The sequence below is a fragment of the Lissotriton vulgaris genome, chromosome 3_1, assembly GCF_964263255.1.
Source record: "Lissotriton vulgaris chromosome 3_1, aLisVul1.2, whole genome shotgun sequence".
NCBI classification, from domain to species: domain Eukaryota; kingdom Metazoa; phylum Chordata; class Amphibia; order Caudata; family Salamandridae; genus Lissotriton; species Lissotriton vulgaris.
The window spans coordinates 899,641,744-899,666,115 of record NC_141689.1 but is presented as its reverse complement, the minus strand read 5'-3'; positions in this window follow the sequence as shown (position 1 = coordinate 899,666,115).

The window sequence follows — 24,372 nt, the reverse complement described above, 5'->3', positions numbered from 1 at the left end:
ATGACAGCATAGCACCACAGTAAATACAAGACAACTTCATGTGCTGGAAGTTAGGTTGGATGTTTGGCACAGTCTCTTGTGCCTCTCTTCCCGTCAAAGACAATGTGGATGTAGATCTTGCCACAGGAGTTGCCGTCGGATTGTCTTCAAGATCCCTCAACTCAGCCCGGCTGTAGTTCAAGGGATGCCACCTGCTCATGTGACGGTGCATTGTATAGTTCCCCATACTGTACTTCTTTTCTGTGCCTCTCGACAATCTGTAGTCACAGATGAGGCAGGTGGCATATTTTGCATTCACTTTCTTGGTTCCAGGAGGGATGGTGAAAAACTGCCAGATGAAACTGGTTTTTCGTTTAGAAACCCGGGGCAACTCATCAACAAATTGTTGTCCCTCTCTCTCCTCTTCTTCTTCTTCCTCATCTTCCTCCTCTCTGTTAGTCATAATTTGACTGGGTGGTCCTCTCTTCTTATGGGGAGGTGGAGGTGGTGGTGGGGGTGCACCAGCTGCAGCAACAATGGAAGCCATTGTGGATCTTCAGATAAATGGTCTTTCTCTCACCAAGATGAAAGTCAGAGTGAGGAAATAAGGAGGGGTTTACTTGATTTGGGGAAAACAAAAGTTCTGAGCCAATGAAAAGTGTTATTTTTAGGTCACATGACCTAGTCATACATCATTTGGAAACCAAAAGTGAAATGAACCAATGAGAAGTTTGATAAACAAGTCACATGACCTGTTCCGCTTACGTTACGCGGCGCGCGCCGCGTCCCAGATCGCTTCCGGTTCGCGGTCCGGAGCACTTCCGGGAGCGCTAACGCGGCGCGTCATTAGACGCATTACGCGATAACGTGATACGTCGCGCTTCCGCGGCGCGTCACTGTTCCGCTAACGTAACGTTGACCGGTTCGCGGACTAGATCGCGGCATCAAGATGAGCTAACGGAAAGCTTCCCGGTTCGCGAACTAGAAGCGAAGAAAAAAAATATTAAAAAAAAAATTATCAATAAACATCTAAATATATTTTGGGATTTAAAGAATAATACATTTTACAGCTACAGATGTTAGCTTTTAAAAAACCAATGAAATTCACTGAAAAAACCATAGGTTATAGACCATATATAGTTAGAAATTTGCATTTAAAAAACCATTGAAATTCAATGAAAAAACCATAGGTTATAGACCATATATAGTTAGGAATTCGCATTTACAAAACCTTATTTTACTCGCATAAAACCATTGAAATTCCATATATAGTTAGTTGCGCTAACTATATATCGCGCACCCGCAATCCACTGCTGATGATGTCACATATTACATCATTCATGACATGGTCAGTGACATCACTGATGACATCACTGATGACATCTCAAATGACATCACTGATGACAACATCCAGTGACTGTATGTTTCTGTGAAGTTAAAATATGTCTTACATATTGAAGAATGAGTGGATGTATAAGTGTCTGGATGAAGGATTTAGTAGGTGCATGACTGACTGTATGAGTGAGTGATTAAATGTGTCTCACTGAGTGCATGGGTTAGTGACTAAACTGTCTTAATTTGTGCATCATTATGTCTGTTGTTCTGTAAACTGTTGCATGTGTTGATAAGTAGCTATATGAGTAACTATATGGGTTATTGATTGGTTACCTTAGTATTTGTATGGGAGACTGAGTGTGTGTGTGGGTGGCTGGGAGGTGTATGACTCTGTGCATAGATGTGTGAGCAGTTGATTCACTAGAGGTATGGTTTCAAAAGTGCATGTGGTAACAGCTGTATGGGCGGTTGACTGTGTGCATGAGTGTATTGGTGAGTGAATGGATATCTCAGTGCTACATGTCAAAGTAAGTACATATGTAAAACACAGTACATGTGAGAGTTGACATATATAAATAACTGTGCATAAGAGCCAGTGAATGTGTGAGTGGCTGTATGGATCATTGTGAACTTGTATCAGGGATTGTATAAGAGAGTAAATATGTGTTAGTATATGTTTGAATAAGTAAAGTTTGTATAACTGTATAGTTGAGGAAATGGAGGTGTGATTGATTCTTTGCATGACTGACTAGGTGTGTGAGTAACTCCATGGATGAGTGACAGTCTGTGAGTGTCTGTTTACACTGATTGTATCTAAGGTTATATTAGAGTCTGAAGAGGTTCATCGTATTATCACATGAATGATATCATCAGTGATGTGATCAGTAATGTCAAATGAGATGTCATCAGTGATGTCATCAGTGATGTCATTTGAGATGTCATCAGTGATGTCATCAGTGATGTCACTGACCATGTCATGAATGATGTAATATGTGACATCATCAGCAGTGGATTGCGGGTGCGCGATATATAGTTAGCGCAACTAACTATATATGGAATTTCAATGGTTTTATGCGAGTAAAATAAGGTTTTGTAAATGCGAATTCCTAACTATATATGGTCTATAACCTATGGTTTTTTCATTGAATATATATATATATATATATATATATATATATATATATATATATATATATATATATATATATATATATATATATATATATATATATTGATATTGATTAATTTTTACATTGTATTACTCTTTGTTATTAGATTAATACTCGAGTATTACATTTAATCCCCGAGTTTTAATTTTGTTAAGATGCTTGTTTTTTTTAAAAATAAGTGCTTAGTTGCTTTCCACATTTTAATACACTTCCCCACCCAAAACCCCTATTTTCCCTGCATCCCATCCCAGGAGGTATTTTACTAAATTATTTTAAAAATATCATTTTATTTGCGTTGCAATGGTATGCGTTGTAATGTTTTTCGTTGTAATGGTGTTTGTAAATCTTTTAAATTACTTTGCGTTGTAATGGTATGCGTTGTAGAAACTTTTGTTGTAATGGTATTTGCGTTGTAGAAAATTGTGTTGTAATGGCATGCGTTGTAAAAGCATGCGTTGTATTGTCATACATTCCTTTGAAATATAAGAAGCATTACCATCTTATAGTTTCCATGCTTTTAACCCTTAACACTGGCTCCAAAAATAAATGTGGTTTATGAGGGATATATAGTTAATTATATGAATCACTCTTCAGCAATCTACCTCTAAACCACTACACAACATTGCCTTCTCCCCTTCATTCATTTTAGAGGGTTGGGTTGTTTACAAACCTCCCAAAGCCACAGTTAAAATGCTCTCCTGCAAAGAGCTCTTTTGATGGGGTCTATTGGTCATTACCGCGCCTGCCCAACAAGGAGCACAGCCCTATGATGAAGCATGCCAATTTTAGGTGGATGAGGGCTTGTGCTTCAACAAGTTAATGCTCACATGACCAGGTAGGGCTCAGATACTTAGGGGGCCATTAGGATGGCGGGCGGACTTAGTCCGCCCGCCATCCTATTGGTGTATGGGACCGCCCGCCATAAGGGCGGGGGTCCCGTGGGGGGAATTACAGTGGCGGGCGCTTACTGTATTTTTAGCATTGTGGCGGGTGGTGCTCTCAGCACCGCCCGCCACAATGCAAAAAATGCATATATGCATTTGCATTAACAAAGCGGCAGGCACCGCGCTGTGCCTGTCGCTTTGTTAATGCAAATGCACATGGGTACCACAGGTACTGTGCACCCCCCACCTGTCCTTCACTCCGGGGGCCCGCAGGGGCCCCCGAAGTGAAGACCGCATGCCTTTCCGTGGCGGCATCACTGTTGTAGATCTGTGTGCACTTTTGATCCCCAATCCAATATACCCTGACAGCAAGTATCTTTTTGGTTTGTCGTTTTCAGAGGGCCAAATCACATTTACTTGTTTTCCTCACGAGTATACAGAGTCACCATCCTTATTTTCAGAGGCTCTCAGGAAATATTTGGACACCATTGTTTTCCCAGAAGGATCTCTGTTAGTTTAGTTTGTTGATGACTAGTTAATTGCATCTGACTTGTTGGATCAATGCAAGCATAATACCTTTTTAGCTGCTCACTGAATTAGCTTTTAAGGACTACAAAGCATCTAAATATAAGTTACAATTCTGCTTAACCGCTGTATAATATTTAGGCCAGAACATATCAGCAGAGGAGTGAAATCTGTCTGCAGACCACGTTGATGCTTTTTGTAAGCTACCCTGGCGCATTAGCATCACACTGTTTTGGGATGGCGGGATATTGTTACCAGTTGATTTTAGGATATTGCAATATTGTCAAGAGTCAGCTGAGCCTTCTTGGAGTCAGGAGTCCTTTTGCTGTCTGTGTCCCTAGAACAGGCAAACAAGAGGCCAACCACTTTACCTTTGGAGAGGAGTTCCAGTCCCTGGGCTTTATTAGGAGTCCTTGAGTCTTGTCTATCAGCAAGAGTGAGAAGTCTTCTTCATCAGGTGTAGTCTGCCCACATCCAGGACTGTTCTGAATAGGCGGTAGTGAGATGCCAGGCCTATCCTGTGCACTAGCCAGTGATTGGAGAATGTTCCTTAGTCAGTCCTGGCTTTCTTCCCATTTGCCAACTTTATTTTGCAGCACTTCCTGATCTCTGATTTACGATACAGCGATGACAAAGACACAGTCATCAATTACCTTATTTTCTACTCCAGATGAACATCCGCATGGCGCAAAACCATCGCGCACCTCCTCAATGTACAGGGAACCAGGAACATACTGTATGGGACCAAACTCATGATAGTGCCCTCCGCAATCTTGCGAGCTGACCTCACCATCACTCTGTACAAAAACGGCATCGTCCTGATCCAATCCACAACTAATAACCTTAATAGATTGGCGGACCTTTTTACCCTCCTCAAAAACAATGTGCATGACACCTGCAGGGCAACAAACACCCGCCACGACGCCCCCCCCCAACTAGCGTGCCCAGCCACCCACAAACCAACCCCCTAAGTGCTCACAACTCTGATCAACCTAACCCCTCTAACACAAAACCTAAACCTACCAACAGAATCATTCCCAGACCTTTGATCTCCTCCCCGCCAGGTCCTCCCTCTGACCTTGAGACCGAAACGCTCCCATTGGCCTACGACACAAGTTGACCCAGTCCCTCGATCCTCATCCCAACGCATGCCAATAGAACTGCTACCAAACCACTGTCCCTCTGCCTTCATGCGCCTTCCTCCTATATTGATATCAAAAGTCCGCACTACAGAACAGCAAAATTAATGCAGAGCATCCATAACTCCCTTCTGGACCTGAAGAACCTTCTTCTTCTTACTGAACTCTCCTTCTCTAAGTTCAAGCCTCCATTTAACCCCACCCCCCTCCCTACCACAGAGCCCCCCAATCACCCGCTACTGATTTCCTTGAGATACCTTCGTCCTCGCAAGCAACCATGCCACCTCTTGGAGGAGGAAATTCTAGCTCTCCTCCTCTCCTACAACTCTACCCTTGTCACCTTAAGTCCGCTAGACCTTACTGAAGAGGAAATTCTAGCCATCGTCCTTTCCTACAATTCTGCCTCAGTAACCCCTAGTCCACAAGTCGTGAAGGTCGAACACGCCATCCGCATGGTCGCTACCAACCCCTACAGATCATCCACCCTCCGCAACAGAAGAGTGGTTGATAGCAACCTAGCCCCAGTACCATTGTCCGCCCCATCACACAACACTCTCTCCGACCCCCCTTTATCTGGCCTCCTAATTAATTGCCGCTCAGCAGTTAAGCATGCTGCTGATATCGCAGACCTCATAATGAGCCAAAACTTTGACTTAACAATCCGGACGGAATTGTGTCTCAATGAATCCTCATCACAATGCCTGGACCTCCTAGTCCCTCCCAACTACAACATTGCAAGGCTGGATAGGCAATCGAGCAAAAAAGTGGGCGCCATTGCCTGCATTTACCACTCTAACCTCTTCGTCATGGAACTCCTGGCAGACACCACAGACTCCTGTGAATACCTTGCACTTTCCATATGTAGCAGCACTACCCAACTGTGCAATCTGCACTTCTTTTACCACCCCCAGGCATGAATGACACCCTCACTGACCACCTCATGGAAATTATCACAGCCAAGGTTTCCTCCAACTCTAAAAACATTTTCCTTGGGTACTTTAACCTGCCCTGGAACGACCCCAAGGATCCTCATGTCAACAGCATCAAATATCTCCTGGCCAATCAAGCCCTAACCCAAGCCTGAACACTCCCTACACATCGCTAAGGAACCAATAGTCAAGCTTATCGCTATTGAGCCATGTGACTGGTCGGACTACCATGCTATCACCTTCCTATTACCTGGCATCCACAAATCAAGGACACCACAACAGGTGTTGGCGTAACGAAGGGTCAGAGACTCCAAGAACCTTGATCCCAGGGAACTGGCAGCTCCCTGTAAGTCTGACCTCCCCACCCGCCATATGACATCAGTCAGTGACCTCAATGATGACTACTCTGCGACTATAACTAACATTCTTGACGACCTTGCACTGCTAAAACTAAAAAGAACCCAAACCAAAGGCAGAAACCCCTGGTTCAACCTTGCCCTGCTAAAACTAAAAAGAACCCAAACCAAAGGCAGAAACCCCTGGTTCAATGGGTCCCTCAACAGCGAGAGAAAAGCCCTCCGGCAGTCAGAAAGAATTTGGAGACAGCACCGCTGAGGCGCACATTCAAAACTTTTCTGCCAGGCCAGAAACGCCTACAACAGGAACACCCTCAACTCAAAAGAAGAATTCTTCAGATCAGAACTGGGGAAAGCCAACAACAGACCCCGCAAACTCTTCGAATTGGTCATACACCAATCCAACAAACTGGCCAAAACATCGAAAGAAACCCCCAAGTCACTATTATCATCTGAGGCATTCTCATCCTTTTTCTTAGACAAAATCACAGCCTTAGGAAACAAACTCAGATCCCCAACCCACTCTCAACTCCTTCCAGATCTGCCTGCCTCCCCTTGGGCTTCACCCAAAAACCAAGTGCTCTGGACCGTCTTCAAAATCTATGATGAATACTGTTATATCCTATTTACTAGTATAACATGTACTCTAGCCCTGCAGCCTGGAATGCATGGGAGCCTGAGTGGAATGAATGTGGCAGTTAGAGATGGGCTGAGCAGCTAGGCAGGCTGCTCCTGGTGGGGCTGGTACCACACTAGGCTGGCTGGAGTCAAGAGAGATGTAACCTGAATTGAGGACTTATTAAAGAAGACCTAAATATACATCCTGGCTCCTGGTGTCTTTCTACATAGGACACAACAAATACCCCGTCTCGAAAATCCTATCCACCTTAAATCCGAACAACCACTTTAATGACCCACTCCCCCTAGCTGCCACTGCCCAATCCATCATTCCTAGCTGGACTGCAATTATTAACGCCTCCCTTCCCCAGGGATCGATACCTGACTCTCTGAAAGCCGGTCAAGTCCTACCCATTCTAAAAAAGCCGGCGCTTGGCCCTGCCTGCCCTGACAACTTTAGACCTATCTCTAACATCCCACTCCTAGCTAAAGTTCGGGAGAAGTGTGTGCAACAGCAGCTGAGCCAACACATCACCAACTTCCACCTACTAGACGACTTCCGAACCGGTATCAGGCCAGGGCACAGCACGGAAACCACCATGCTCCACATCGTGGATGATGCCCTCCGAGCCCTTGATCAAGGCAAAACCTGTCTCATAATCCCCCTAGATCTATCCTCAGCCTTCGACATTGTCAACCATGAAAAACTGCTTGAACGCCTCAAACTTAGGATGAATTGAATGACTCTGTTCTTGAATGGTTTAGGTCCTTCCTCCCACAACGCTCTCAGACCTTTCTGCTCCCTCTCCGGTCACAGTTGGAGTCCCCCAAGGATCAACCCTGTCCCCTACTCTCTTCAACCTTTATCTTGAACTGCTTGCCAGAGTACTACGCACCGCAAATATCTCCTACCACATGTACGCTGACGACACCCTAATCTACATTAAAATCTCCTCCCTCAAAGATATTCTTCCCATGAATGAAGCCCTGAAATTGACTGTCCAATGGCTCTCCTTTAATCAACTCAAACTCAACGCAAAAAAGACAGAATTTCTACTAATTTCCTCTCCCAAAACTAATCCTGTGACTCAGGTATGGATTAAGGCCATCACAGCTTTAAACTGTCCTCCGACCATCGTGGACTCTCGACTGTAAATTGACCATGCCGGACCACATCAACACAATGGCCAAATCAGCCAGATTCCACCTGAGCTACCTAAGGAAACTCAAACCTTTCCTTGATACTCCCGACCTAAAAATGGCAGCCCAATCACTTGTCATCTCTAGACTTGAATATGGCTGCTTTACCCTCTCTGGTCTACCCAAGATCTCCCTGGCACCTTTAAAAGCCTGCCTTAACGCGGCTGCTAGACTACTAACAGGCTCAAGGAAATTCTACCACATTTCACCACATCTGAAAGCGCTGAGCTGGCTCCCTTTACAGGCCAGAATACAACTCAAATTGGCATGTATCACGCACAAAACATTATACTTAAACTCCCCTGCATATCTTGCCCAGAAACTCTTGATATCCGGAGGGACCAGAAACTCCCGGTCCGCCAGAGACCTCTTGCTCCAACCTGCATGTTTTTCGGAAAAAGAAAACTTACAATCGGGCATTCTCCCGGGGCCGCGCCAAGAATATGGAACTCACTCCCACCCCTCATTAGAAGAATCCCTTCTCTAGCTCGCTTCAAAAAAGGTGCCAAAACCTTCCTAAAGGGCAAATTCCTCGCCTATAATTCTGCCTTCTAATCATCCAGTGACCTTGCTCCACTTCTGTCTAATACATACCCAGACACCATCCACCCGGCACCTCTGGGCATCCCACCCTGGGACCTTGTTTCTCGTATATTGTTATTGTAAAATGTAATTACTTGTCCTTTTATCCCTCTATGTATCCAGCACCCCCCTCCCCCCACACTCCAAGTTTTCTGTCTTTTACTGTGGATTTCTGTAAGGAGCTCTGATACCCTAACGGGTCAAATGTACGCTCTATAAAAACTCTAAAATTAAAAATAATTTTTTTTTTCAAATGGCAGAACCTGTCTGCGATCAGGCAAACCTTCTTCCAGACTCTAGCCATTCCCTTGTTTAGATGGGCTCTCAACCCACCAAAAATTGTTCTCTCCCCCACTATGACTGAAGGCAAGCTAAGTAGAAGGGTCATGGGGATGAATAGGATTGTGGATGAGGAATTACCCCTAAAATTCTACACTCCAGAAGGGGCATCGTCCTGCACAAAAACAATCCTCTGAGGCCTTTCCATCTCTCTACTCCCAAATAGGAGGAGGAAAAACACAAGGAGAAATAAACATACCTCTTCTCATTTTGCCTCATCTGGGGAGGCGTAGCATTTTGACGCATTTCCAGGTCTAACAGTAATGGTAAATCTGGGAATGCACCAAAATCCATGGGTGGAGACTTGGGAACGTCCACGCTCCACCTATGAAACGCCTTCCTAGGGCAGAGTAATGCAACGCAGCAATTTGTGATGTGTTGTGTTACTCTAAATTTATCAAGCAGGGTGGCCTTGTGTGGCTTGGTAAGTCTTACTCTAGTGTTGCGTCGCCCTTGCGCCCTCCCTTGTGTTCCATTTAATGTCCACTGGATCTTTTTAGAGGATCACCTCTGACAATGTTGGCATCCCACAGGCAAGCTAGTTCTGATTTTGCATCAGGTTCTGAGATGCATCAACAGAAGCGTACATTCGTTTATAGCTGTGCCACAGTCACTGGTAGAAAGGCCAAGGGTGGCAATGGGATTTTATGCCTTTGCCCACTCCCCTTGTGCTACATGCTATTGACTGCACTCATGTGGCACTGCAGCCACCTCAGCACAAAGCACATCTTTTCTGCAACAGACACTGCTGGCATTTCTTCAACGTGCCAGGGTCGGCTTCAGAGATATGTACAGCTCCTTTCCTCAAATCACACACAACAGTTTCATTTTCCATCAGTCACCTCTAGCAAGATGTTCGGTTACTGGGGAGTTTGGTAGCATATAGCCTATTGGTAAGTAACAACACCTCAGATTGGCTTCCATTTGTATCTGGGAGATTGCATCTCAACACTATTCAAGATTGAATACAACACAATCAACATGCATGACCCATGCACATGCAGCATGTAGGTAGGCTCAGATAATGTAGTTCTAGAAGAGTGGAGGGTCCTTGTTAAAAACTTGTTTCTTCAGGTGATGCCAACTATTCTCTCTCTCTCCCTATATCCCCACACCCTACAGACGTCCAACCACAATATTTCAGCAGAGGTAAAATAGGGGCACACATACGTAGAGGAGCCAATATTGAACATATGTTAGGCCTCCTCAATGTCGCGACTCAGATATCCTGACCTTATACTGGGATGCTGGTGAACTCCCCAGAAGTTGTGTGCAAGACTGTTGTAACCTACTGTGTGTTGCACAAAATCATTACGCGAATGAATGAATGAATGAATGAAAACTTATATAGCCCTACTTAGCCCGGAGGTATCAAGGCGCCTATCAAGAAAAAAATCACAGAAAAGGCAGATACCACAAACTAAGGGTAGGCTTTGGCAAAGAGCCATGTCTTCAGATCCTTTCTAAAGGCTTGCATTGGTGGCAGGGACTTAATTTCACAGGGCAGAGTGTTCCACAATTTCGGAGCAAGGCTAGAAAACGCCCTGCCTCCCCACTTAGCTCTTCGAACGCGGGAGACTGATAACAAGAACTTTTTGGAGGAACAAAGGTTTCTGGAGGGGGCATACGGAACCAGCAGGTCTCTTATTCCTCCCGTCCCATTCCTGGTCAAGGCCCCATAGATCAAGCAGAAAACCTTAAAGGAAATCCTGGCTTCGATCGGAAGCCAATGCAGGGATTTCCTAGCGGCAGTGGCTGACGAGCGCCTGGGCACGTCCAGCACAAACTTAGCCGCAGCGTTCTGCACAATTTGTAGTCGCTGTAACAGGCCCTTGTTTATTCCTACGTATAAGGCATTACAGTAATCGAGCCGGGAAGCTATTAATGCGACCACAATTGGCTTGCGGGCTTGCAGGGACAGATAGTGTTTGATCTTCCGCAGGATCTTGATAATACCCCAACAAGTGGAGATTGTCCTATTCACTTGTTGACCCATGGCAAGGGCCGGATCAATCATGACTCCCAGGTTCCGAGCCAGGGCCGTGGGTACAGGGCAAGCTCCCAGGGATGAAGGCCACCATTCCGCGGACCAGATGTCCTCCTTCCCACCGAACACTAGGATCTCTGTCTTCTCGCAGTTCAGCCTCAATGAATTGTCAATCATCCATTGGGCAACTGCCTCCATACAGTGTCTAAAAATGGAGGCAGAGGAGCTGACGGACTGGGCGAGAGACACCAAGATCTGAGTGTCATCAGCGTAGGAGACTACCTCCATCCCAAACAATCTAATGAGCCTGGCAAGTGGGGTCACATAGATGTTGAAGAGGGTCGGACTTAATGCCGACCCCTGTGGGACCCCACACTGCACAGGATTGGATGGAGATAGGAACTCCCCCAACTTAACTCTCTGTTCCCTCTGGTCAAGGAAGGAGGCCAGCAAACTAAGTGCTGACCCCTCCACCCCTATCTCCCTCAGCTTACGCAACAGAGCTTACATATAGATCCTGCCCCTGATCATCGTCCACATCCAGCCAGGGCACTGGTAGGGGTACAGAGCAGAGGTCAGGGTCTGCAGGGACCGGACTAGCTGGTCAACTCTTTTTCTTTCTTGAGCCTCTAGCTCAGCTACTGTTTTTACGAGGTTGAACAGTCTGGTGCCAATGAAGTAATGTTGGACAACTAACAACCTGTCCATCTATTCCATCCTGAGATCACTAAGATTAATTTTCATATGGTAGTCAGCTAACATGCTATGTTCAAGCCCAAAGAAAGCTGACTCTTATAGTTCACCTGCACTCCACTACCCATCAACACATAGCTGCTTCATTTCAAATACTACACTCTTTTTTAAGGGAAAATGTACAAAAAGCTCAACTTTACAAAAATGTAATATGTATATGACCCTTCCGTGATGTTAGTTTGTTTTTTAATTAAAGAAGAGTGTATTTAAATATGTTTGGCATCTCCCCTCCCCTGGCCTAGAACAATATCATCAATAAGTGGTGTCCCTAGAGCAGGCTGCAGCACCATCTGGGACTGTCCCCAAGCCCTCCTTAACTCTAAAGGCTCTCATTCGATCGGGGCCTCCATCTACACCCCTTGAATCTTCTTATCTTCGTAGTTGCCACCAAGAAGACCAAGACTCAGGGGATAATTCTGTGACTGACACCCCACAACCCTTGTGATGATCAAATGAGTATGTCCCAGAGGCTGCGTTCAAGGAGGTAATGACGTCATTTTTAGAGGATCAGGGAGCGCTCTCTTAGGCTATGCAGGACTTTATGAGAGAGGTCCAGATTCTCTAAGAGACTGTCTTTTGGCAGCTACAAACTTCACCTAGAGTCAACACCTCCTTTAATGAAGCAAATATGTTGTGTCTGCCTCTCAAATTTGCGACACCTACTGTAGTTTTGTCTGCAGTCGTCTTTCCTTACTGTTTTCCATGCTACTACTCATTTCTTTCTTTCGGTGGATTGTCTGGCACTGCATTGATGAGGCAACTGATGCCCACGTGAATGTAGGATTTAAACATTATAATACAAACTGAGAGTGAGGATAGCCAGTGACTTTTCCCTCAAGGCAGGACCCTGAATTCGATCTCTCCTCATGTTTGGGGGTATGAATTCATTTTATCTTATAACCGTGGACTCTTCATTTATGACTGTTTTGTGACTATGGACATTTATTTTCAGTGTACATAGACTGGTTCCCGTGATGCATTTTCATTCTGTTGTGACTGTTTATTTGATTTTATTTTTTTCCCCTTCCAAACAACAATATTTTTTCTTAACGAAAAAAAATTAAATCCTAAACAAATCTTGTTCTTGAATCTAATAAATACATTGTGAAATGCATTTTATGGCCTTCCAAGGAAATATATAGTTGTTGCTAAAATGCTTTCTGTATGTCTCTTTTTTTAAAAGGGTAACCTTTGAAAACGTACAAGTAAAAATACTAATATATCAATATCCTTTCTTGAAATAAGAAAAAACAACTCTAGAAAGATGAAAAGTTTACAAATTTTTGTGGGGTAAAATGTGCTCAAATGTTTATTTGAAAGAAAAGGTAAGAATAATAAGTGAAATTAGTGAAAATACTAATCACAGTGCAAGTCTTTGAGTCTGTGAACGTGTTTGGGGTGGTTTTTGAGGTATTGCAGGTGTCACCTGTTTTACAGCAGTTGGTGCTGGAGCTTATGATACAGGAGATATTGCAGGTGCTGCTGGAGGTGGTGTGCAGGTGTCCGTGTACTTTCCCCTGCTTATGCTGTTTATCGTCAGACCACCATGGGAAGATTAATGTATTTCAGTTGACCGTCATTGAAGGTCTTACCTCTTCAGAAACAGCAGCCTGAACTACATATGCTCTACAGGACGTTGCAAGGCTGTAGGATCAACACTTAGCCGTCTGCATTCCTGCAACAGCTAAAAAGACTCAACCATGTTGTCATTGCAGATCCTGCTCTAAGCAAGGAAAGAGGCAGGAGAGCGTCTGTTACTGTCTCAGGTGCCCATCTTAGCCATCCCAGTGTTTTTCTATTTGCTTTATGTTGTACCATACAAAAGGGAAGTATTGGGAAATTGACTACGGTGGAGCTGCCACAACATATCCCTTTCAAAGGACTGTGCATAGGTACCTACTTTCCATGGTCACAACTTCACTAGGCAAGCAGGCCTAGACATTTTTTCCCTCTACTTAAGGAAATCATGGACTTGCTTATGGCCGGCTCGACACTTTTATCCACTGTCAGAACGTGGTAGGTGTTTTATTTGCCAGATTACAAGCGCATTATAGTTACCACACTGCACATAATGATGGACTCAACATAAGCAATGCTGTCAGGAAGTACCTTGTGTGGCAAAAATGTAAAGTCTTGACTAGTTATTGAAGTGCTCTTTAGGAAACTTATATCATCAATAACTGTGGTTCACTAGGGATAGCCTTAGAATACAAGGAATGAGGCTATAAACATAAATGAGAACACATATTGATTAGAAAGGTAAGTAAGCCTAACACACAGGTAACCCGAACCCCCATACATTCATGAATTCTAAACAGAGGGGCAAACCGATACCCAATTGCTCCCTTAGTCAAAACCTATGACCATTAAAAAATTATTAATAAAAATTGTGCTTTGAAAAATTGAAAATTGGTCACAAGAACATTTTAATCAAAGTAACAATTTGAAAGCAACACAAATAATACTGACATGAACTATACAGATCAATAGGCTGACATTATTTCAACAAAAGGACACCATTAATTGACTCTGACAATAAAATGTATTTAAAATACACAAACCTACCAAATCAATCAGCAGTCCATATTACATAGGTACAGGTCGACATTTCAACCCAAAGGTAAACTTGACCAGGGCCATCATCAGGACAATGTGTCGCAACAACAAAAATATATTAATACAGTTTTTAACCAAAACACGACAAATGGAGATAAATCAAAAATGTATACAATTACTAGTATTTTATGTATCATACACAAACACCCTTTTGTTGATGAGACGAAAGAAAAAAACAAGTGATGAGAAAAAGTTACCACCACCATTTTACTGTAAGCAACCACTCCACTGCTTTCCTGAAGGGCCATTTTCGTGTAGGTTCTGTCACACTCAATTTCAGACAGAAAAAGACACTTCTCACCAACAATGTATTGTTAATAGTCCTACTGTTTTAGTCCAGGGAGGAAAGAACCTACTGCGCAATACAAGATCCTTAGCAAAGCACTATATTGAGGTTTGGGACCTCATCTCTACACATAAAGCCGATCTGTGCTTTTTAACTGAGACATGGCTCAAGCCCCACTCTACTCCAGCTATTACCCTTGGTATACTGGAGGGCTATAAGATTATTAGAATGGACAGACCCAAAAAAGTTGGTGGGGGAATAGCAATTGTATTCAAAGATAACATTTTGGTTTCGGTTATTGATCAATGTTGTAACCCGGCCTTCGAAATGTTGATCTTTAGGATTGGATCATCGGGGGGCGTGGCTTGCGCCCGGCGAGGACGGCGGCTCTAATGTGAGCGCTCCGGGTCGACGAGGGACTTCGCTACTTCCTCACAACTCCCGGCACCTGCAAACCCCATATTCCTTCACCGGACATCGGGGACAACATTGTGCTCCCAAATGTAGCAGCACCTGAGCGGCGGAACGCCCGCTTTCTTCAATTTTTCGGCGGACGCGGTTCTTTGTCAGCCGCGACCGCCATTTTTGCTTTCCACAGAGTACGCTACGGAGCCTCCGCTCGCAGGACATGCCTGTAAACCAAGAAGCCTCACCTCATGCCAACTGCTCCTGGTGAGCTATTATCTTCAGTTTAGAAATACCGCCGCATGTCTATGAGGAATACTGCTTCACAGTGAGTTTTACTCGCATTTTGAGACATTATGACATCGACGGCCATTTTGTGTCATTAAGCCTTCCTCACATAACCTACATGTAAGCGCAGCTTCAGCTTATTCTCTCTAACAAGCGCAGTAATTTATTACGCTTTCCTGCACATATTTACTTCAAACTGGTGGCGCTCTTCTGCATTATACTGGTGCATTCACCTTTATGTGTGCAGCTTGCTTACACATTGCGCTTCGCCTGAAGGGCTTATTTTGCTTCATACTGCGCCACTTATCAGCCTCTCATCGTCATGTTGATTTCTTGCTTTACTCATACATGTGCCACCTCCTTCCGTTAACTGCATGAAGGCTGCTCCGAATATTTTCTAATTCTTTGATACTCCTGAACTCAGAACAGGCAGCCTTCTCCTTCCTTCTCTTTCTATTTTCTGGAGTTTGCGTACCTTGCCTCACCCAACAGTTCCTGTCCATACTTTGAGATATCCACGGGCACGCACTGATTACCACTGGACTTTCTTCTTCCCCAACAATATCTATTTTGTATGGAAAGAAAGGCAATCCTTCGTACTCCCAAGACTCCACGTCGTGTTTTTATTAAAAACTCGAAAGTCTTCTCAGCATTGGCGCACCTTGAGGCCTCCCAAGCGCTCACCACCCAGATGTCACAGTCCAACGCGGAACGGCCTACCCAACCTCTAGGGAAAGTGACCATGAAACGCCTCAAAAAAGATCCTCCATCACCGACTGGATCCACATCGGCTGTCTCCATGGAGTTACTATTAGAAGAGATCCGTGCCCTCAGGCCATTTATGGAAGAGACTAATTCTAAATTGCAGGTTCTTACTGATAATTGGTCTCAGATGGATGCTAGAGTGACTAATGTAGAACTTTCTCTCACATCTCTTCAAGAGTCATCCTCCAAGGTGTCACACATGCAGTCTCAGATCTCCTCTCTCCAAAAACAAGTCGAAGAATTGGAAAACCGAAACCGACGCAACAACCTCCGACTCTACGGCCTGGCGGAGAATTGTGAAGGGACTGACCCCATTGCCTTTTTCAAATCATTTCTACCCAAGCTTCTTCACCTGCCTGAAGGTACAACGCTTAATATCCAGCGTGCACATAGGCTAGGTCGCCTCCCTTCTACTTCTTCCCCCTCTTCACGGCCAAGAGGTGTCATCATGTACTTTTTAGAATATACTGACCTGCTCAAAGTCATTTCAGCGGCTCGTGCCTCACCTCGTCTTCAATGGTCAGGTTCCAACCTCTTCTTCGCGCAGGACTACGCCAAAGCCACAGCCAGTCGCCGCAAGGCCTTTTTGGATATGCGACCAGAACTTCGTGCCATCGGAGCCAGATACGGCCTTTTTCATCCTTGCCTATTCAGAGTTACCTACAACAACAAGACAACGACCTACGAGGATCCTGTTCGTCTTCGAAGCTTTTTGAACGCAACACAAGCATCTGATATGGACCTCTCTAGTTCCTCGTCAGCTTTCCCTCCATGATTTTTGCATGATGTAGCTTCGATGCTTTAATTGATCTGCATGTTTGATACTTGTTGTTTACTGCGTTGCTGTTTGCCTTTGCTGAGTTTCCCAGCGACTTCAATTTCTATGTTCCTTTCCTCACTCTTCCCCATTTCTTATGCATCCTGGTTAGTTGGTTACGTATTGTTTACTGCTATCTTTTATACACCTTTTTGCCTTTTATTATTGTTCTGTTTTCTTCCTCCCCCATTCGTCTTACTCATTTTTGCGTTTCCTTCCTTTTCCTTGCAGGTTTCATAATATATATGGCGTTTTCCCCTCGACTTGTTGGTTCGTATGCATTGGACGCTTGCTTCCTCTGCCTGGCGCTCCCCTCTCATTCATTTTTTCCCGTCTCCTCTCCCTGGTGATCATTCCTCCCCGCCTCTACCCTCCGTAAGTATGTTTTCCCTTTCCTCCCGAATGTTCGCTTTCCTTATTGCATTTTTCTCTCTCTCAAGTTCACTAGTTTCCCTTATTCCACAGGTGTCTTCCTCTCTTATTTTTCGACAGCTCTTCTACTATCAATTCCTTCCTATCATTCTTGCTACTTCTTGGTCTACCTTCTCATATTTTTTATGTCAACTGATTCTATTTCTCTCTCCTTCACTCTTTTTCCTCCTCCGTCACCCTCCTGTTTACCATTATACTGCATTGCCTTTTACTGACTTTCTTACTTTCTTTGGTTTTCTTCCTCCTCTGGGTTCTTCTTGCATCTTTTTTCTTTCTCATGACATTTTCCTCCTTTCTTATTTGATATGTCTTTGAAAGTAATCACATGGAATGTTAAGGGCGTTAATTCCCCTATCAAACGACAGAGAATTCTATCTCACCTTGCACGTTTGAATGTGGATATTGCTTTTTTGCAAGAAACCCATTTATCTGCTGAAGAATCTGTTAAATTGAAGAGAAGTTGGGTGGGTGATGTTTACTACTCTCCTGGGGATGGTAAACGTAATGGTGTGGCCATTCTATGTCATAAAGCTCTTTCTCATTCCCTGCTCGCTCAGGAATCGGATGCTGATGGCCGTTGGACGTATGCTAAACTCTCTATCAAGAATGTTCCAATCTCTCTTCTAAATGTTTATGCCCCTACTACTGGTGATCCTACTTTTTGGCACTCATTTTCCCAGCACATTACCAGATTTATTGATGATAATTTTATTTTGGCAGGAGATTGCAATCAGCCCCTAGATCCCTTTCTAGACAGAAATTCCAAGGCACACTTCATCCCTAATAAGTCTCATAAATCCTTCTCTCAAACTATCTCCCAGCATAAACTTACTGACGCCTGGCGTCTATGTAATCCAGAACTTCAGGAATTTACTTTTTATTCTCCTTGCCATCATTCCCAATCCCGAATCGACTACATTTTTGTTACCCACAACATTGTTCAAACTCTCACCCATGCTGAGATTGGTCCAATTTTACTCTCCGACCATGCCCCCACATTAGTTCAATTGGACATCCTACCCAAATCACTTGGTCCCAAGCGTTGGCGTTTCAACAATTCTCTTCTTTTGGACCCTAAATTTACCACCTCCTTCACTGCCTTCTCACAAGAATTTTTTTCCTTCAATGACGACTCCCCTGTCCCCAAGCACACTATCTGGGATGCCTTTAAGGCGGCAGCAAGGGACTTCATCATTGGCTTTGTTGCAAAAAAACGGAGAGCTGCTCGTGACTTTACAAAGGCTATCCTTCTGGATATTAAGAAATTGGAGCATTCTTATTTTACTTCCCGCTCACAGGAAACTCTAACCGCCTTAGTTAAAGCTAAAATGAAATTTAACAAAAAATCCACGGACGATGCATCCTTGTATTTATTGAAATCAAGTGCCAAGTTCTATGGGGGCAAAAATAAGGCTGGCAAGATCTTAGCTAATTATCTAAAAGTTAAGCAAAATAAATTAAACATTGAATCAATCTTCGACGCTACTTCCACTCTCAAACACACAGACGCTGATATCCTCACTGAATTTTCTACTTTCTACAAAACCCTATACTCTTCTGAAACTCAACCCTCTTCTCACTCTCTAGACTCATTTTTCTCCACTATTCAAAAACCAGCCCATTTCCCACTTGACCTTTCTCACTTAGAGCTTGATATATCTCAACAAGAATTGCTCAAAGCACTTCAAACTCTCCAAAAAGACAAGGCTCCTGGGCCGGACGGCTTCACTGTGGAATTTTTTCTTCACTTTTCAAATCTTCTTCTCCCGAAACTTCATTCCCTCATTTGCACTTTCCTCTCCTTGGGTTCCTCCTCAGGCTCTTTTTCAGATGCTCATATCTGCCTCATACCCAAGGAGGGGAAAGATCCTCAACATTGTAAAAACTATAGACCAATCTCTTTGGTTAATATTGATTACAAAATATTTGCGAAGTCTCTTGCGGCACGTCTCGATCTTCTTCTTCCAGATCTTCTGGGAGAAGAACAGTCGGGCTTTGTTAAGGGTCGCTTCATTACTGATAACACCAGACTCCTCTTCAATATTCTCTCTAAATCTCGCCTTTTACTCCATCCCCTTGCGGCCATCGCCCTCGATGCTGAAAAAGCGTTTGATAGGGTTGAATGGACCTACCTTTTTCACACCCTCCGCTGGTTTGGTTTTGGTCCTATTTTCATATCTTTAATTTCACTACTTTATTCTAACCCGCGTGCGGCGGTTTGTGCTAATGGTCAAATATCCTCTTTTTTTGATTTGAAAAGAGGTGTTCATCAAGGATGCCCCTTATCTCCCTTTCTCTTTAATTTGGCCTTAGAACCCTTCCTTTCCAAACTTCGTCAAAACCCTTCCATCCAAGGTTTCCAATTGTCAGACTCCCACATCAAACTAGCCGCTTACGCGGATGACATTCTTCTTTTTGTTTCCAATCCCACTGTCTCCATTCCCGCCTTCCTCGCTGAAGTCCATGCCTACTCCCAAATATCTGGCTATAAACTTAACAATGATAAATGTGAGATCCTCCCCCTAACTAAATTCACATTCAAACCTGATTTTGCCGCTTCTAATTTCACATGGAAGTCCTCCAATATTAAATACCTCGGAATGCACATTACCCCTACCATCCCAGATACTGTTTCCCTGTGTATGTCCAAATGCATTTATTTATTTATTTATTTATTTACGGGTTTATACCGCGCTAGGATCACCTCCCGAAGGAGTATCTCCGCGCCTTGAAAACCTTTTCAGCTTGTGGCAGTAGGTACACAGATATCACTAGTTGGAGAATAGGAAGGTTTTTAACTGTTTTCTGAACGGGAGATAGTCCTGGCAGAGTCTCAAAGAGAGAGGGAGGCTGTTCCACAACCTTGGTCCGGCTATGGATAGCGCCCTTCCACCATGCCTGGTCTTTCTAGCTCTTGGGACCTGTAGTAAGGCTTGATCACTAGATCTCAGGGACCGTATAGGTTTATAGAGGGAGAATCTGCTGTTTAGATACTCGGGCCCTCTGTTCTGGAGGCTCTTATGTATAGTACATCCAATCTTGTACTTCACCCTTTGTTTAATGGGTAGCCAATGTAAGGTGTTCAAAAGAGGCTTTGATGGTGTGCGGGGGGGCTGATTTAGTACAAGACGGGCCGCAGTGTTCTGGACTACTTGCAATCTCGCAATAACTCCCTCATTTGCTGATAGGAGCATCCCGTTGCAGTAGTCCAGACGACTCAGTATTAGGGCCTGCACTAATGTTCTCCTAGTTGAGATCTTACATCCAAATGGCATCCTCTTTATTTATCCTGGTGGGGTCGCCTTGACACCGTTAAAATGATGCTTTCTCCCATTGTCCTCTATACCCTCTCTAATATTCCAGTTCCTATCCCTTCTAAATTTTTCAAAAGGATCAACTCCACTTTAACGTCCTTTCTTTGGAATAAAAAGAAACCTCGAATGTCTTTGGCACGTCTGATTCGTCCTAAGTCAGAGGGTGGGGCTAACTTTCCTGACTTTCCTGCTTACCATAAGGCGTTCCAACTGCGTCAAGCCTCTTTTTGGTTACAGGACCCTGACACCCCGTGTCCTCTATGGACTAAATTTGAACGTCTCCTTCTTTCTCCCTTCTCTTTTGCCGAATATCTCTCCTTCTCTCGCAAACCCGCCTCTATCTCTACTCCGATTCATAAGTTTACTACTAAATTGCTCCTGTCTTCCACTCACCCTCCTCCCAAAACCATTGCTGATTTTCTTTCCTCCCCCATATGGCATAACACTTCCTTGCTCATCCGCAACAGACCCTTCTTTTGGAAATCCTGGCATACTCGAGGTCTGCAGTGGATTTCCCAACTCTTTTCTCACTCCTCTTTCTTACCTTTTGATACTCTTCGCTCCCTTTATAACTTACCTACCTCCTTTGCTCGCAACTATCAATCGCTTAAGGATACAGTCCTAACAAACTACAATGGCCTCTCTCAGCTCTGCCCTTCCCCTGCTTCACCCACTCTACCTTCCTCACTTCACTCCTTTTTACGCACTACACCAAAGGCTGCTGCTATCTACAAGTACCTTCATACTGGTGAGTCTCCCAGACCTAAATCTAAAGTGGAGGATTTTTGGGAGCACGATTTGTCTGTCTCCTGGTCAGTTTCCTTTTGGGACAAAATCTGGACCAAGCTTCGTAAATCCTCGAGAGCAGCAACCCTCACGCAGACTTTGTTTTTTATTTACAACAGACTCCTCTTTACACCCTTTGACCTTCACAAACGCTTTCCTAACACTCCCCACACATGCTGGTCTTGTTCATCACCACAAGCTAATTTATTTCACATGTTATTTTTGTGTACTCATGTCCGTAGTTTTTGGTTACAGGTTTGGGCTCAAATTAATTTAATTTTCCACACTTCTATCCCTTTTTCTCACACACATGTTTTCATGGGTAGCCTTTCTCCTTGCTGGGACAACGTTGATCTAAAACCTCAGATTGTTGACTTACTACTTGCCGCTGCCTTCCAACAAATAACGGTCAACTGGAAAGACTTCTCCAAAATTTCCTTTAAGGCGTGGTGGTTTAATGTCTGCCATAACCATAGACTTGACACTGCTCATGTTTTTACGGCATGTATGGCTACTAAACGCATGGACTTATGGACTCCTGTCACGCTTTATTTGGACTCATGTAGTAAACGCTTGTTCCACCCACCGCCTCCACAACAAGAAGTCCTTAAGCCTCCTTAACTGCTCGATGCATTCCACTCTTTCTCCATTGTACCAATTTTTTACTCCTTTCCAATGTTTCCATACTTCTCATGTTTATTGCTTAACATGCCTTCTCTTTACCTTTCCCTTTTCTTTTACCTAGTACCCAGATTTGTTCTCTCATAATAATTGCATTTGTATGACTGTTTTATTTTGCTCATAGTCTTTCAGTTAATATTCCACTGTACTTTGTTTTGACACCTGGTTCTTTCTTTTATTATTACCAAATAAAATTTTCTTGAACTTAAAAAAGGATTGGATCATCAGCCAAACACAGTAGAAAAGGAGCTTTGGTTTATCGCCCCCCAGGCCCCATAAAAAATACTTCTAAACAGTTAGTGGAAGCACTAGCACCTCATGTTCGCCCAGATAAAGATTTCTTGCTGCTTGGGGATTTTAACATTCATAGCGAGGAAGAAAATAATAGTGAGGTACAATCCTTCCTGACCGACCTATCTTTAATAGGACTAAAACAATGTAACAGTGGACCTACACATCAAGCAGGGCACACCTTAGATATGATAATATCCAATTTCCCTGGTATCGAATGCTATGCACCTAAACAGTATCATTGGACAGACCACTTCGTGCTTGAGTTCTCTATGCCTGAGAAGGGCGCATGTTCCATTCCTCCTGTTCAAATTCCATCTAAATGAAGGCAATGGCATAAAATTACCAACGTTAATCTTGAACAGGAATATCTCCCCCCTCTCATTCTGCCTACAGATGACACAAATACCGCTCTTTCAAAATGGGACCTGCTATTAATACTGCGGTACAACAAATTGCCCCTCTAAAAACCTTTAAAAGGTGCCTTGCAAGGAAACAAGAGGTCTAGTTTTCGGAAGAACTGCGTAGCCTTAAACGCAGGGCTAGGAAGACAGAAAAGATATGGAGAAAATCTTATTTGGAGGAAGATAAAACCAACTATCAAAAGGCCCTTAACATTTATCATAAAGCTATACGAGCTGCACGTAAGAACCATGTTACTGCACAGTTAGAGGCAGCTGGCAACGATTCGAAAGTACTGTACCAGATTGTCAACACTTTTTTAAACAAACCTGTAGCATGTGAAAGTGCAGACATGGCATCACAACACCTCTGCAATAGCATCTTGAGTTTTTTCACTGAAAAAATCGATGCCATTTATGAAAAGATAGAGGCACTTATCCCTGCCATGATTAGCCAGGATAATCAAACTTCGGTGCAAACAGCGCCTATTAATTCCTACTCCTTCAATGATTTCCCTGAAATATCTTTACCAGAGGTGCAGAAGCTGCTCACTGACATCAAAAGTGGGAGCCCGGCTGATTCACTTCCAGCCAGGCTCATGGGTCCTTTAGGGAAAACACTTGGTCCTGACATTCAGAGACTGGTGAATCTCTCACTTACAACAGGAAATGTCCCACAACAATGGAAAAAGGCCCTAGTCAGACCAATTAGGAAGAATACATCCTCCCCTTGGACCAACATGTCTAATCTCAGGCCGATTTCCCTGTTACCATTTTTAGGGAAAATCATCGAGAAGCACACCAACAAACACCTATCTAACTACCTTGAACAATCAGACAGCCTTGATCCCTCACAGTCTGGTTTTAGGCCAAAATATAGCACCGAAACAGCCCTGCTGTCGATAACGGACGATCTGCGTATGTACCAGGACAATGGTTATTCCGTTGTCCTGGTGCTGCTGGATTTATCGGCAGCGTTCGATACCATCTCACACAACATCTTGATCGAACGACTGTCTGTGAGTGGAATAGGCGGTAAGGCACTGGACTGGATTAAAAGCTTCCTCTCCAACCACACCCAATGCGTCACCATGGGTGAGTTTAGGTCGGAAGAGGTTAAGATCACCAAGGGGGTCCCGCAGGGATCTTGTTTGAGCCCGACCCTGTTCAATACCTATGTGGCTCCCTTGGCAGAAATAACCAGAGCCTTCGGCTTTTGCCCAGTGTCTTACGCCGATGATACGCAGCTGCTCTTCCCCTTTAAACAACTAACACCGGAGATTATACAATCTTTCTCCGATGGGATGAAGGCAGTAGCGCGGTGGATGTCTTCCAACTTTCTTCAATGTAATGTTGGGAAGACCGAGGTGATGCTTTTCGGTGAAGCCAGGGTCCAATGGTCCCCTGATTGGTGACCACTTGACTTGGGCCCAGTACCTGAACCTAAATCAATAATCAAGAACCTGGGGGTTCGATTGGAACCGGAGTTGACCAT